This window comes from Ptychodera flava, chromosome 1 (assembly GCF_041260155.1).
Source record: "Ptychodera flava strain L36383 chromosome 1, AS_Pfla_20210202, whole genome shotgun sequence".
Lineage (NCBI taxonomy): Eukaryota > Metazoa > Hemichordata > Enteropneusta > Ptychoderidae > Ptychodera > Ptychodera flava.
This window is the reverse complement of record NC_091928.1, coordinates 24,579,480-24,593,034: the sequence shown is the minus strand read 5'-3', so window position 1 is coordinate 24,593,034 and position 13,555 is coordinate 24,579,480. Positions and strand designations below refer to the sequence as shown.

The 13,555-nt window shown below is 43.6% G+C and overlaps 1 long non-coding RNA gene across 1 annotated transcript in view; it reads left to right on the top strand.

The window, feature by feature from the left end:
- LOC139135202 (uncharacterized) overlaps nucleotides 1–13,555 on the top strand; it is a 346,824-nt gene that overhangs the window by 45,363 nt on the left and 287,906 nt on the right. The window lies entirely within an intron of this gene.

The following is a 13,555-nucleotide window of genomic DNA, read 5'->3' as shown; positions in this document are numbered from 1 at the left end:
AATAAAGGGCAATACACAGTAATACAGGAAACACAAATACAGACCCTGTATTTTTGCCTGTATTTACCTGTATATGCACTCTTACAAATACATTGTAAATACAGGTAAATAAAGGTTAATACAGATTATAAATACAATCTGTATCAATCATGTATTTGCCATGAATTTGTATGGTTTAAATTCATCTATAGTCATTCCTGTATTGGGATGTATTTCCATGGCTTGAATTTACCATGTATTATGCCTAGATTTGCCATGAATTTCTTAGCCCCAAAGGAACCTGAGTGAACCGTTTTGCTAAATGGCTTGACGCATTGCAGAATTGAACATTGACAAGGCGTGTGTAGACTTATCTTGCCAAGAGCCTTTAGACAAAAAACGAACATAATATAAAAGTGATGACCGATTGTCAAACTGCTAAAAGCGAAACACAATCTGCCATTTTAGGAATCGAGCTACTTTCAGATAAATGGAGCTAATTTCAGATAAGTGCGAGGTTGTAATATGCCATGGTAACCATAGATTATTGTGTTCTGATACGGAAGTAATGACTGTGATTTTTTTGTTAGATCATCCTAATCGTTCCTTAGTTACAGTCGTCAGTAAACTATCAAAATTTTGTTATCAGTGATCTTTGCCTGATTATTATCATATTTTAAACAGCAGCGGCAATCACGCTAGTGTGCTGCTGGTATGCAGATCGATCTGTGTTGTGCAAGGCAGTGATTGTTTTCATGTACAGTAATTGTACAATATGTTTATACGTCATTTGAAACTTGGTCGTCTTGGTTAAATGTACAATTTTTAGTCACTTTTCTTAGGCTTAATGTAGCCATCAAGGTATGGCAGACCTCCATGGTGTAGCTAAACTGCCGTAAATTGGCTTCACTCGTTACCACTGTTTGGGGGTAGGTCCGGATGCATGCCAACCGTCCTTTTTCACAATATAGACTCATAGCTTGCATTGTTCATCCACGTTCATCACATTATATTTTTGAGCCAGACAGTCTTGGAATTTGGAGCATAGATCGGCAGAATGAGGTATAATTGAACATGGAAAGTCTAGCAGATAATCTCTTCAGTGATTGGAGATGTGATCACGGACGTAAAAAATGAGGGTTGACTTAGGCATTGATGTAAAAAGAGATGTTTGGGGTCGAGATGACTGTGACTTGGTCACCTTGTCCCAAACCAATGTACCAAGCCACAGTCCCTCCACCCACGGACGGTGACCAAGCCTTGCTTCTGTGATCATCATTGGCTGTCATAGTTTCACAGGTTTATACTCTCATAGTTTTTACATTTTTACAGAGCCGTTGTCGGTATTATGTATGAGAAATGTAATGCCATAAAGACCATGCCACAATCTATTCACTCTGTCAAATTATTTCACCATGTACTGAAAGAATTTTGTCATTAAAAAACGAAGAGAATATATCTGTTTGGCAGGACAGGGATTCACTGGCAGTCCGGGGAAATTGTTAAACCAGGCACGATACACGTGAGTGTATGTCACGGTCCCGTGTGTATGGAGATAAAGCGATAACGCTGACCAGAGATGTTTTAAGCCTGTATTGGAAAGAAAATACACATTTCCCAATACAGATTTGTATTCTATTGCTGTAATGTGTTTTATACTGTGTCAACCTCAGACCATATTTTGATATGCCTCTGGACATGCAGTCTGCACTGTGTGTAGAGTCCCTCCATCACTGATCTGTGGGAAAAACACCTTGCCACCTAATTTACCATTCTCCCTATTATAATCAATGTATTGTTTTTATTCAACAGCTACCTGTTGGATAAGCGCCCGCTAATTGACTAATCTGTTGACACAAGTAGGTGTTTGACAAGCCCGCAGCCTCCGTACAGGCCCTGGCACTAACCACTTTTTGTCAGTGGGCTGAGGCTAGGCCAAACAAAAAAAATTGTGCTGTTCCGATAACCCGACCTGCGCTATTTTTACCTGCCGACCCTAAACTTTATAGAGCTACGTAAACACGGAAGTAAAAGAAAGACAGAAAAAATCCATAAATCACGCATTCGTTTCTTGGCATTTGATTTTTGCTTGAACACAGATGAAATGTTGTGGCCAGTGTTTGACCGCCCTGAACCCCTGAATATGCATGAAATTCATTTTTTGCCTAACCAACCAGGTCAACACCAACCCACAGCATAGACAACAGCAGGCTCACAACAGTGACCAACCAAACTTTATTAAAATGGCCCTGGCAAAAATGTCACCGGTCATGAGTTTGGTGCTATTACCCCAGCCTCACACCGTCCACTGTAAAGGCTAAAGTGACCCAAATCAACGCAATATTATATAAATTGTGGTTTCGATGTTGTTAGCACACGGCGGTTAGTCCGCACATAGACCCTCGAGGGTCTATGGTCCGCAGGGAGGTTTCGAAGCCACATGCACATCCATTTCATGCCAGTTTTGTTTGTCGGACCGTACGCTTGTTCAGCTGCCTGTCTCAAGACTGAAAATTGGACATGTGCTGGACGCAATTCAGTTGTTCTTTAATTGCCAAATTGCGGGTTAAAAACCTAGCGTTGTCAATGTGTACGGGATCTATATATAACCGTAAAAACCCATATAATTCGAACACAAAAATGATTATGATTTTAAATTGTCGGATCGAATTTGAAAGGAAATCAAAACTGCCGAAATAAATGGTCGAATTAATAGACGAGACGATTGTGAAATTTTACATGAAACATGTTTTATTTGTAGACTGCTTCAAAGGATGGCTGAATTTTTTGGTGCCCCGACATCGACAAATGGTCGTCATTCAGTAGTTCTATGCTGTACGTCCCAATTGGACAAGTTGTGTCGGCCCTTGAAAATAAACAGTAAATAGAAAATAAATAGTAACTCGTGACAGGCAGGTAATATGAGATATATGAGACGTACAGTGCATTATCTACGTCTATCAAATAATAATAAAATGACATCACCGATCGTAAGAAACGCGATGTTGAAGAACATTTTAACAGTCTGGGAAGACCAGTGCGACCATTTTCCTGTGAGTATTCTAAGTTTGAAAACTTGCGAAACCAACATCAGAAGACTTCAACTTTTTGGCTGTGTTCTACATGAAGGCGCGACTTTGCACAATTTTTAAATATCGGATATTTACAATCTAGTATCGAAGTTTGACATATCGACGATTTCGGGACTAGTATCGATACTAGACGATACTAGAATGAACTGCGGTTGTCCCATGGGAAGCCGGATCTGTGAAATCTCCGATATTTACCCGATATTTATCGGCGATTTGGTGACTCTAATATCGATACTAGACGATACTAGATTCAGTCAAATCGAAAGTAAATATCCGATATCACCAACTCACGGTTCAATCTAAGTTCGATATTGTAGAGTCTAGTAGTCGTAAATATCGGATATCATATAAAAGTGCAATGTCGCGGTGTCCTCGTGTTCTACGCATGTTGTAATGTCAGTCAAATTTCAGGAAAGTATCCGTTCGTGATCCGTACAGCGTAATTGTGCAACCCGACGGCGATTTCCGAAAGAACATGATCGGTTCGTGGAAGCGTAAAATCTCTCTCTCTCTCTCTCTCCTCTCTCTCTCTCTCTCTCTCTCTCTCTCTCTCTCTCTCTCTCTCTCTCTCTCTCTCTCTCTCTCTCTCTCTCTCTCTCTCTCTCTCTCTCTCTCTCTCTCTCTGTCTAGCCGTTTCGATGTTTTGATTTGTCGACATTTATTTCGGGTTCGCAGTCACCACTGTATGTATATGTCCATTTCCGATAACGGGTATGGTCTCTGTCGTCACTTTAGTTATTTATTCCTGCCGTGCTTGATATCAGACACTTAGTACAGGAACAACGCTGGTAATATGCGTCTTTAGTCTTGAAAGCCAGTAAAATTCGTAACTGATGACATGTCAAAGCATGGAGCAAGTTATCACCATTGAAAGTGTATAAACTTAAACGCACGGGCAAGTTCACATTGAATGGCAATATTAATTTTTACCGCTGAGAATGTGTACGACAGTAAGAATGAAACATGACGGAGCAATGATACCGACTTCAGAAAAACAGCGTGATTTTTTTCATCGCAACAGCACGCAAGAGTGAGTTGTAGAAATATTACAACCTTGTAGGCTTGTTGGTCCCCAAGACTAACAACAATATAATGTTGACTATCCTCTATGTAATCAAGATGCACCTGACGTCATTTCGTGATTGTTTTACCGGAGGTCCACATATCTTTCTCTCACGACTTTGACTGACATGTATACCGGTACTTGGGTTGATAATGTTGTTGTGCTGTACTGTTTTTGACCAGTACAATAACTGTGTAACATGACTTTTGCCGACAACTTTTGGATTACAGATGGGTGTGATTGCTATTAATTTGAATGCAAAACATTCGAATATTTGAAACTCGATATAACTAGCTATACCGGACGAAAGTTATGAACCAGGACAGTAGCATTGATCAAGCCCGGATTTTGCATGGTAGCTTTGGAAACAGGTGATTCTTTCTCAGAAAACATGTGATGAATTACTTACTTCCCTTTGGGCTTAGACTTTCGCCGTCTCGCTCCTACTCATCAACAAGATCGTTCAGTTATGTGAATCTGTAAATTTGTCGTGAATTACATTATTGATTTATATTTTATTGCAATATGTTATTATTATTGTTTACATTGTTATTCAGTCATTTCCTGTTCAAACCAGTAGTCTTCTTGTATTACACGCGTTCCTGTGGGAAACTGATACAAACTTTATGGACCAGGCCATTCTAGCCAATCACAACGCAGCCCGCTAAAATTGTTTTGTCCTACAGAGCCTCTATAAGCACGTACGCATGCCATGTATTTTTGGGCACTGTGCTGTCAGCGTGAGCGTGAGCGAGAGAGCACATGTAAGTCATGTAACAGTACTGCAGTCAATAAACGTGCGTTCCCAGTTACAGTTCAGCCAAGTGTCATTGTCTTGTATCGTCACCCACTCATTGCTGTGAAACAAACCCCCTTCCATTGTGGCTCACCCACAATTTGGTGCCGAGACCAGGATCACAGCCAACCATGCCGACCTTACAAGCTCTACTGAAAAGACGAGAAAAGGCAAAATTCCTTCTCATCGGACATCTGGAACCGATAGAAGATCTCATCAGACGACATGACACTACCACACCAAATCGAAGGATTACCACGAAATCATCACTGGGAAACCCACACTCGATCGGAAACTTGAAAGCCAACTGGCTGTCTGTCAAGAACTGTACGATCAATTAGACATTACTCATGCAGAATTCGGAACTACCGCCGATCTCGAAAGAGATATCTCCGCCCGATGCTCAAGCGTCGCCGTATTCATTGACACAATCAAAGCTGCTGAACAGGTACGTGTCACCACTCCCGCACAAGTCAACACCATTGATACCTCGCAACAACCGATTCCCACGCAACAAAATCGACCAGCTACTCCATACAAGACTATACAACTACCAAAATTGGAAATCCCGATCTTCTATGGAGACTACAGACAGTGGAATCAATTTTTCGATAACTTCCGGTCCGCCATCGATGACAACGAACATTTGTCAGACGTACAGAAATTTGTATACTTGCGCAGTTTCCTCGGAGGTGAAGCCAAACGTACTATCGATGGATTCGCGACCACCGACGCAAATTATGCTACCGCTGTCAAACTACTGAAAGAAAGGTATGGTCGAACTCAACTCATTATCAACGCACATATGAGATATTTGTGGGAACAGCCGCCCCCTTCGAACAATCCAGAAAGTTTGCGACAATTTCACGATGAACTGGAAACCACGATTCGCGAACTGAACGTCATGGGAAAGAATGAAAACGACTTCGGCGAGCTACTCATCCCGATGCTACTCGAGAAATTACCTAAGGAATTCCAAATGCAACTTGCACGCGGTCGCGACGACGATTCGTGGACTCTATCGGAATTAACCAAAGCCATGACCAAGGAAATTCGCGTATTATCAGTCGGAAATAAACTCTCGGATTTGTCTACGGTTGATGGAGATACTACCCCCACGGTTTCTGCGTTCTACACAAAAACTGCTCGCGGATCTAACCACGCTACCACTGGATTTAACCGCCGAAAATCGCATAATACTGCTCCCGCGAAACGATCGCCACCTACTCAAAGAAAATGCGCGTTCTGTAGCGGACAACATTCTCCGAACAATTGTATCAAAATCTCCGAACCAAGTCAGAGACTGGAAATTGTCAAACGCGATCACTTATGCTTCAACTGTCTAGGTAAACATTCTGCGAACTATTGTAAATCCAGATTCACTTGCCGTGTGTGTAAACAGCGACATCATACCGCCCTACATGATGACAGCAAGGTACGTTCAAGCTCTCCAAACTCGCGCTCGGACTCAAAGGCTAACCAGGCGAGCGTCAACTTCACACACGCGTCACGTGATTCGACCTCTACGGAACACCCGTCTCCTCCTCGCCGCATACTGTTGAAGACTGCGAAAATCCGCGCCAGTTACAGAGGTAAAGAAGCCATCGCCAACGTACTTTTCGATGAAGGCGCCGACCGATCATTCGTTACCAAGCGATTTGCCAAATCACTCAACGCAAATGTGCATAACACTGAACTTTTGAAACTGAAATCGTTCAACAACTCGCAAGCCGACTACACGTCCGTTCCTGCTACATCACTACAACTACACACGCGATACGGCAAACGCGTACTCATCGACCTCTTGTGTGTAGAGGAAATATCGGACAATTTGGACAATAATGTAACTTCTGAAATCGCGAATCTACGATACTTGCAAGGACTCCCACTCGCTCATCCCATTTCTGACGAGTCTGTAATATCGATCGACATATTAATCGGCGCAGATCGTTATTGGGATTTCATCGGTAATCGCGTTGTTCGCGGACCGGGACCAACAGCTGTGAGCTCATCATTTGGATTTCTACTATCTGGACCACTACGTCACGGAAAACCGCGTTCGAATCAAGCACAGACATTTCACATCACTACCCTGTCTCCTGACGACGAACTTCTGGACAAAAACGTCGCTTCGTACTGGGATCTGGAATCGATTGGGATTCGCGATACAATGAACAGTCCCCTAGAGAAATCTACGCCCGACGAACAATTCAAACAATACGCTACAAATTGTTTGACCGAAGAAAACAGTAGATTCACAGCTAAACTGCCTTGGAAATTGAGTCATGATCCACTACCCACGAACTATGACATTGCTCGCAACAGAACACGTCACATGATCCAGAAATTACCACGTGACATTGTTTACATGTACGATAGAATCATCTCGGAACAGCTGGAGTCTAACTACATCGAACAAGTGAATGAAGATGATAACACAGAAGGACATTATCTTCCGCACAGAGCCGTGAAACGCGACAGCGACACCACGCCAATACGCGTCGTCTACGATTGCAGCGCAACAGGTGGACTAGGTCAACCTAGCTGTGGGTCCATAGCTGTGGTGTTTTCAGACGGGATTCATGCCTTTTACGGGCTGGTTTTGACTTTTACGATTTTAACCCCGCCACCACAGCTATGGGATATTCCATAGACTAGCGTCCAAATCCGCCGCAAGCACCCTTTGCGCAAGTTTGCTCGACGATCTTTCGAAAAATTTTCCATCCAAATTACGAATTGCCAACACTCATCGACAGCTTGCAGTGTTCTCCCCAGGATGTTTTTACAAGAGGGCGAAGACGTGGTGCGAAGCACCACAAGCGACCGCGTAAGCGGTCGCGGGGGGAGGTCAGGAGGGGGGTGTCAAAAACTGAGATTAAAATGGTGTTATTTGGTGGCACTTGGGGAGTATTTTTTCAGATTTTTTTCGTATAAAAAACTCAAAGGAAAAGAAATCTGAGACAGTGTTCCATAACTTTTATTCAAGTTCACTGATTTCAATGAAGATGACAGTTTTTGAAAATGAAAACATAGCGACAGACCCCGGCGACAGACATACATTTATTCATCGATGTCAAAATTATCACCATAGGCCTATGCTCATAGGGGTCCAATCTCTGATGATGACGATGATGATGATTAAATATTTAAAAATGAAGATAAATAAACATATATTTGGACTCAGTAAATTTGTTGTTATTGTTGTTGTTATTGTTGTTGTCGTTGTTGATACTATTTGCAGAAAAGAACAAAGTATGCGCTGCAAATTTCAACACAGCCTAACTATACATGTGCGTCGCAAATTCAATACAGCCTAACTATACATGTGCGTTGCAAATTCAATACAGCCTAACTATACATGTGCGTTGCTGCCTAACTATACATGTGCGTTGCAAATTCAATACAGCCTAACATTACCCAAGGGGTGTCACTTCATTGCCACACACTTTTTTTCGATCGCCAAAAATGCACCTAGCATGCATCGAAATCGGTAAAATTCGACGTAGGGTCAAAGCACATTAGTCCTTCTCAATAATACTCCAACATTTTTACCTCTTACCGATGAAAAGTCGAGAAATCAGCAAGTTTTTCAGCGTATCTGGACGTCTCTTACATTTCAGATTTAAAAGGCGAGGCAGTGTATTGAGTCACGTGGGCGCTTTTCAAATCGAACCAATAGCAGAGCTGAATGGACCAGCGTGAAAACCCGGAGGCAACGTAAGTTTCTCACATCTTTGGAAAAGAACGATCTCTTGCTGCGGGTGAACTGGAACTGTTAAAGTTACCAGAATTTCGTATGCAGACGCACGCAGACAGTGTCACCCATAGTCTTCCAAAGACGTGAGAAACTTACGTTACTGCCGGTTTTCACGCTGGGCCCATTCGTTCAGTACGGGCTCTGACCCTACATCGAATTTTACCGCTCTCGATGCTTGCTGGGTGCATTTTGGCGAGCTCTGCTATTGGTTCGATTTGAAAAGCGCCCACGTGACTCAATACACTGCCTCGCCTTTTAAATCTGAAATGTAAGAGACGTCCAGATACGCTGAAAAACTTGCTGATTTCTCGACTTTTCATCGGTAAGAGGTAAAAATGTTGGAGTATTATTGAGAAGGACTAATGTGCTTTGACCCTACGTCGAATTTTACCGATTTCGATGCATGCTAGGTGCATTTTTGGCGATCGAAAAAAAGTGTGTGGCAATGAAGTGACACCCCTTGGGTAATGTTAGGCTGTATTGAATTTGCAACGCACATGTATAGTTAGGCAGCAACGCACATGTATAGTTAGGCTGTATTGAATTTGCAACGCACATGTATAGTTAGGCTGTATTGAATTTGCGACGCACATGTATAGTTAGGCTGTGTTGAAATTTGCAGCGCATACTTTGTTCTTTTCTGCAAATAGTATCAACAACGACAACAACAATAACAACAACAATAACAACAAATTTACTGAGTCCAAATATATGTTTATTATCTTCATTTTTAAATATTTAATCATCATCATCGTCATCATCGGAGATTGGACCCCCTATGCTATGCTATGTGTTCTCAGCCTGATACACGTACACGTCCGACCGAGCCTAAAAATAGGTCGTTTTGCTTTGGGAAGGAATACACAAGCGAAATTCTAACCTCCTATAAAAACTTCAGAGTACTCTGCTGTCCTTGGTTACCCTCAAGCTCCTAGGCATGTTTACTCAGCTAAGTCGGTTACCTAATGCACGGTCCCTATGGAGGGACCGTGGCTAACGTTACGGCCTGTGCCATACAAATATGGCTGCCATCGATGAGTTGCACATGGGCTTATGATCTCGGATGACATCACAAACTCGCGAGATTTGCAAGATCGATGAGAATTACGTTTGCAGCCTGCAGGATCGACGTTCACGCTTGCATTTTGCTTGTAAATCACTGTCAACTTTTTTCCCCGTACATTTTATTGTTTTATTTTTCAAAAAAATAAATCTTTTTCATTTCTGGCAAGGGGGCGCTCGGAATTTACAAGAGGGCGCCACGCCCCTGCTACCTTATTCAGGGAGAAACACTGGCTTGGTTATTAGGGACTCACCAGACCAGAAATCCGCTCAAAATTCACTGAAATATCGCCTTTTTTCTAAGTTTGCGCGACATGACTACACGGAGACCGCCATTTTGCTAGCGTAAAACTGTTGGTCGAGGATCCCTGCAGTACGTCACTACAGTGACGTAGCGGTGACCTCTCAACTTCTGAACACAAACTAACTTACGGCCAGCATCCGCGCGGCGCGCCACGAATAATCATAGATCCTAGGACTGAACTTTTTTCCCCCCAAGTAAAAGTTTGGTTTCAGTTTTGTGAGACTGGGAATGTCCATAAGACGAACGATGGTCATCGATATCACACGATGAATCTCTCAGTTTGTGTTTAGAAGTTGAGAGGTCACGGCCCTACGTCACTGTAGTGACGTACTGCAGGGATCCTCGACCAACAGTTTTACGCTAGCAAAATGGCGGTCTCCGTGTAGTCATGTCGCGCAAACTTAGAAAAAAGGCGATATTTCAGTGAATTTTGAGCGGATTTCTGGTCTGGTGAGTCCCTAATAACCAAGCTGTCGATGAGTGTTGGCAATTTGTAATTTGGATGGAAAATTTTTCGAAAGATCGTCGAGCAAACTTGCGCAAAGGGTGCTTGCGGCGGATTTGGACGCTAGTCTATGGAATATCCCATAGCTGTGGTGGCGGGGTTAAAATCGTAAAAGTCAAAACCAGCCCGTAAAAGGCATGAATCCCGTCTGAAAACACCACAGCTATGGACCCACAGCTATGGTCAGCCCAGCTTAAACGACTGCCTCGACACCGGTCCATCACTTCTCAACGATTTAACAGCGATCCTACTACGCTTTCGCTCTAATCCGGTCGCATTGACAAGCGATATTGAGAAAGCATTCTTACAAATACGCCTGCACCCCGATGATCGCAAATACACCAAGTTCTTATGGCTATCAGATGTGAACGACGTAAACAGTGACTTTGTAACTTATCAGTTCAGTTCTGTACTATTTGGAGCAACATGTAGCCCATTCATCCTGAACGCAACAGTCAAAACATTGGTAAATGACAATACCGACTCGCCAGCTGCAACTAAACAATCTACGCGACGATATGTACGTGGATGACGTCATAACCGGATGTCGCGATACCTCTGAAGCCTCACAATTCTACGAAGACGCGAACAAACTATTCGCTACTCGCGGTTTTAATCTTCGATCATGGTGCTCGAACGACCCATCTATTCAACAAATCGCCGCCAAAGACAACAAATTGAAAAGTTCTTGCACTACCGGAACACTCGGTATGAAATGGGACGCCAACAGAGACTCGCTCCATTTCAAACAGCTCGATTCGCCTCAAATCGGCTCGCTTACTACGAAACGCAACGTTGTCAGTTACTCAGCCAGTTTGTATGACCCGCTCGGACTCTTGTCACCTGTACATATTCGTGCAAAACTACTTATACAGAAACTATGGCAACTCGACCACCAATGGGACACACCTATTTCCGCTGAATTGCGCAACACATGGTCAACAATCGCCAATGACCTTAAAGAGGTCACCAGCATCAATATTGCACGACGCTACTTTCCACATGACAACTCAGAGTCTGGCGTTGAGATACACGCATTCGCCGACGCATCCGACAAGGCCTATGGAAGCGCCGTCTACATCAAGTCAGGGGATCACACTACGCTTGTTATGGCAAAGACGCGCGTCGCGCCGATCAACAAACAATCACTAACGCTACCCCGGTTGGAACTCATGGCCGCGGTAATTGCTACAAGACTCAGTAAATTCGTTACCTCAGCCCTATCAACGAAGTATAATATTCTACGTAACGTGTTGTGGTCAGACTCACAAATCGCGCTCCATTGGATTAACGCGCGCGGTAAACCAGACGTATTCACAACAAATCGCGTAAAGGAAATTAATAGCTTCACGCAAACCTACAAGTACGTCCCTACAGCTCACAACCCCGCAGACTTACTGACTCGCGGAATTACTCCTGATGAACTACGCAACTCCTCACTGTGGTGGGAAGGCCCTGCTTGGTTGAAAAACAACGATAGCTGGTCCGTATGTGAACTGTTTGATTCTGAATCTGAAGCGAACATTACAGCTAATCACGTATCCTTGGCAACGTCTCCTCCAGTGGAACCAGTTCACGGATCACTACCGTCTGTCTACGCGAAACAAGATACCGCGCGCGTCTACTGCGGACGTCACTACAGACAAAACCAGTATAATCACGACATTCCTATTGGCATACAGTATGCCATGGACATCAACCAATACCGCGATTACAACCACTTGCTACGCGTATCTGCCTACGTCCTACGCTTCGTACGTCTGCTGAAGAACAAGGAAAAATGCAAACAAACATTACCATCAGCTACCGAACTCAACAACGCTGAAGTAATGTGGATAGCTCATGTCCAACGCGAATACTATGCGGACACTATCACTTCGCTCAGGAACAATACCAAGAAATATGGAGCTTTAAGTAAACAGCTGAAACTGTTTATTGGAGAAGATAGCTTGCTTCACACTGGTGGACGTCTTCACAATGCCAAACTCGATTATTACGCCAAACATCCTATCTTGCTGCCTCGCGAACACCGTCTGACACGAATGATCGTGCACGATACACACGTTCGCTTGAAACACAGCGGTCCCCAGTCAACGATAACCGCTCTTCGAGAAAGATATGGATACCCTCGATTCGACGCATCGTAAACAACGAACTGAACAAATGCGTTACATGCAAGAGAGTCGACGGACGTGCATATTGCAAACCTCTCACCGCGCCTCTACCTAAATTTCGCGTGATCGAAGTGCCACCTTTCAATGTAACCGGCATCGATTACACCGGCGCTCTCTACGTTCGAAACCCAAACACAAGCAGTACATCTAAGGCTTATGTATGCCTATTCACTTGCGCAGTGACTCGTGCTGTACATCTGGAGTTAGTTCCTGACCTGACCGCTTCATCGTTTATGCTCGCATTTCGCCGATTTGCAGCTCGTCGTTCAACTCCTTCTACACTTATCTCCGATAATGCAACGACGTTCATATCAGCGGCAGATGAACTGAAGGAAATCATGACTAACCCGGAAGTACAGACTCTGCTAGCAGATCGCCGCACCACATGGAAATTTATCCCGAAACGCGCTCCATGGTTTGGAGGATTTTACGAGCGTATGATAGGAATCACCAAAACCTCCATAAAGAAAGTACTTGGGAAATCTTGTGTAACATTCATCGAGTTAGAAACCCTACTCACAGAAGTGGAAGCCTCTATAAATGATCGTCCACTGACTTATGTATCATCTCACGTTGATGATCTAACACCGCTAACTCCGTCACAACTAGTCAACGGAAGGAACATTTCCGGACTGCCTTACGCACCTCCTAGCGACCCCACGGAATATACTCCGAATGTTCGTAATCTCAACCGTCGTTGTGAACATTTATCATCGCTTCTACGCACATTCTGGAAACGATGGTCCACGGAATACTTAACCGCTCTCAGAGAACGACACCTACCACGGACGGTACCAAACATAATACTGTGAAGGTTGGTGAC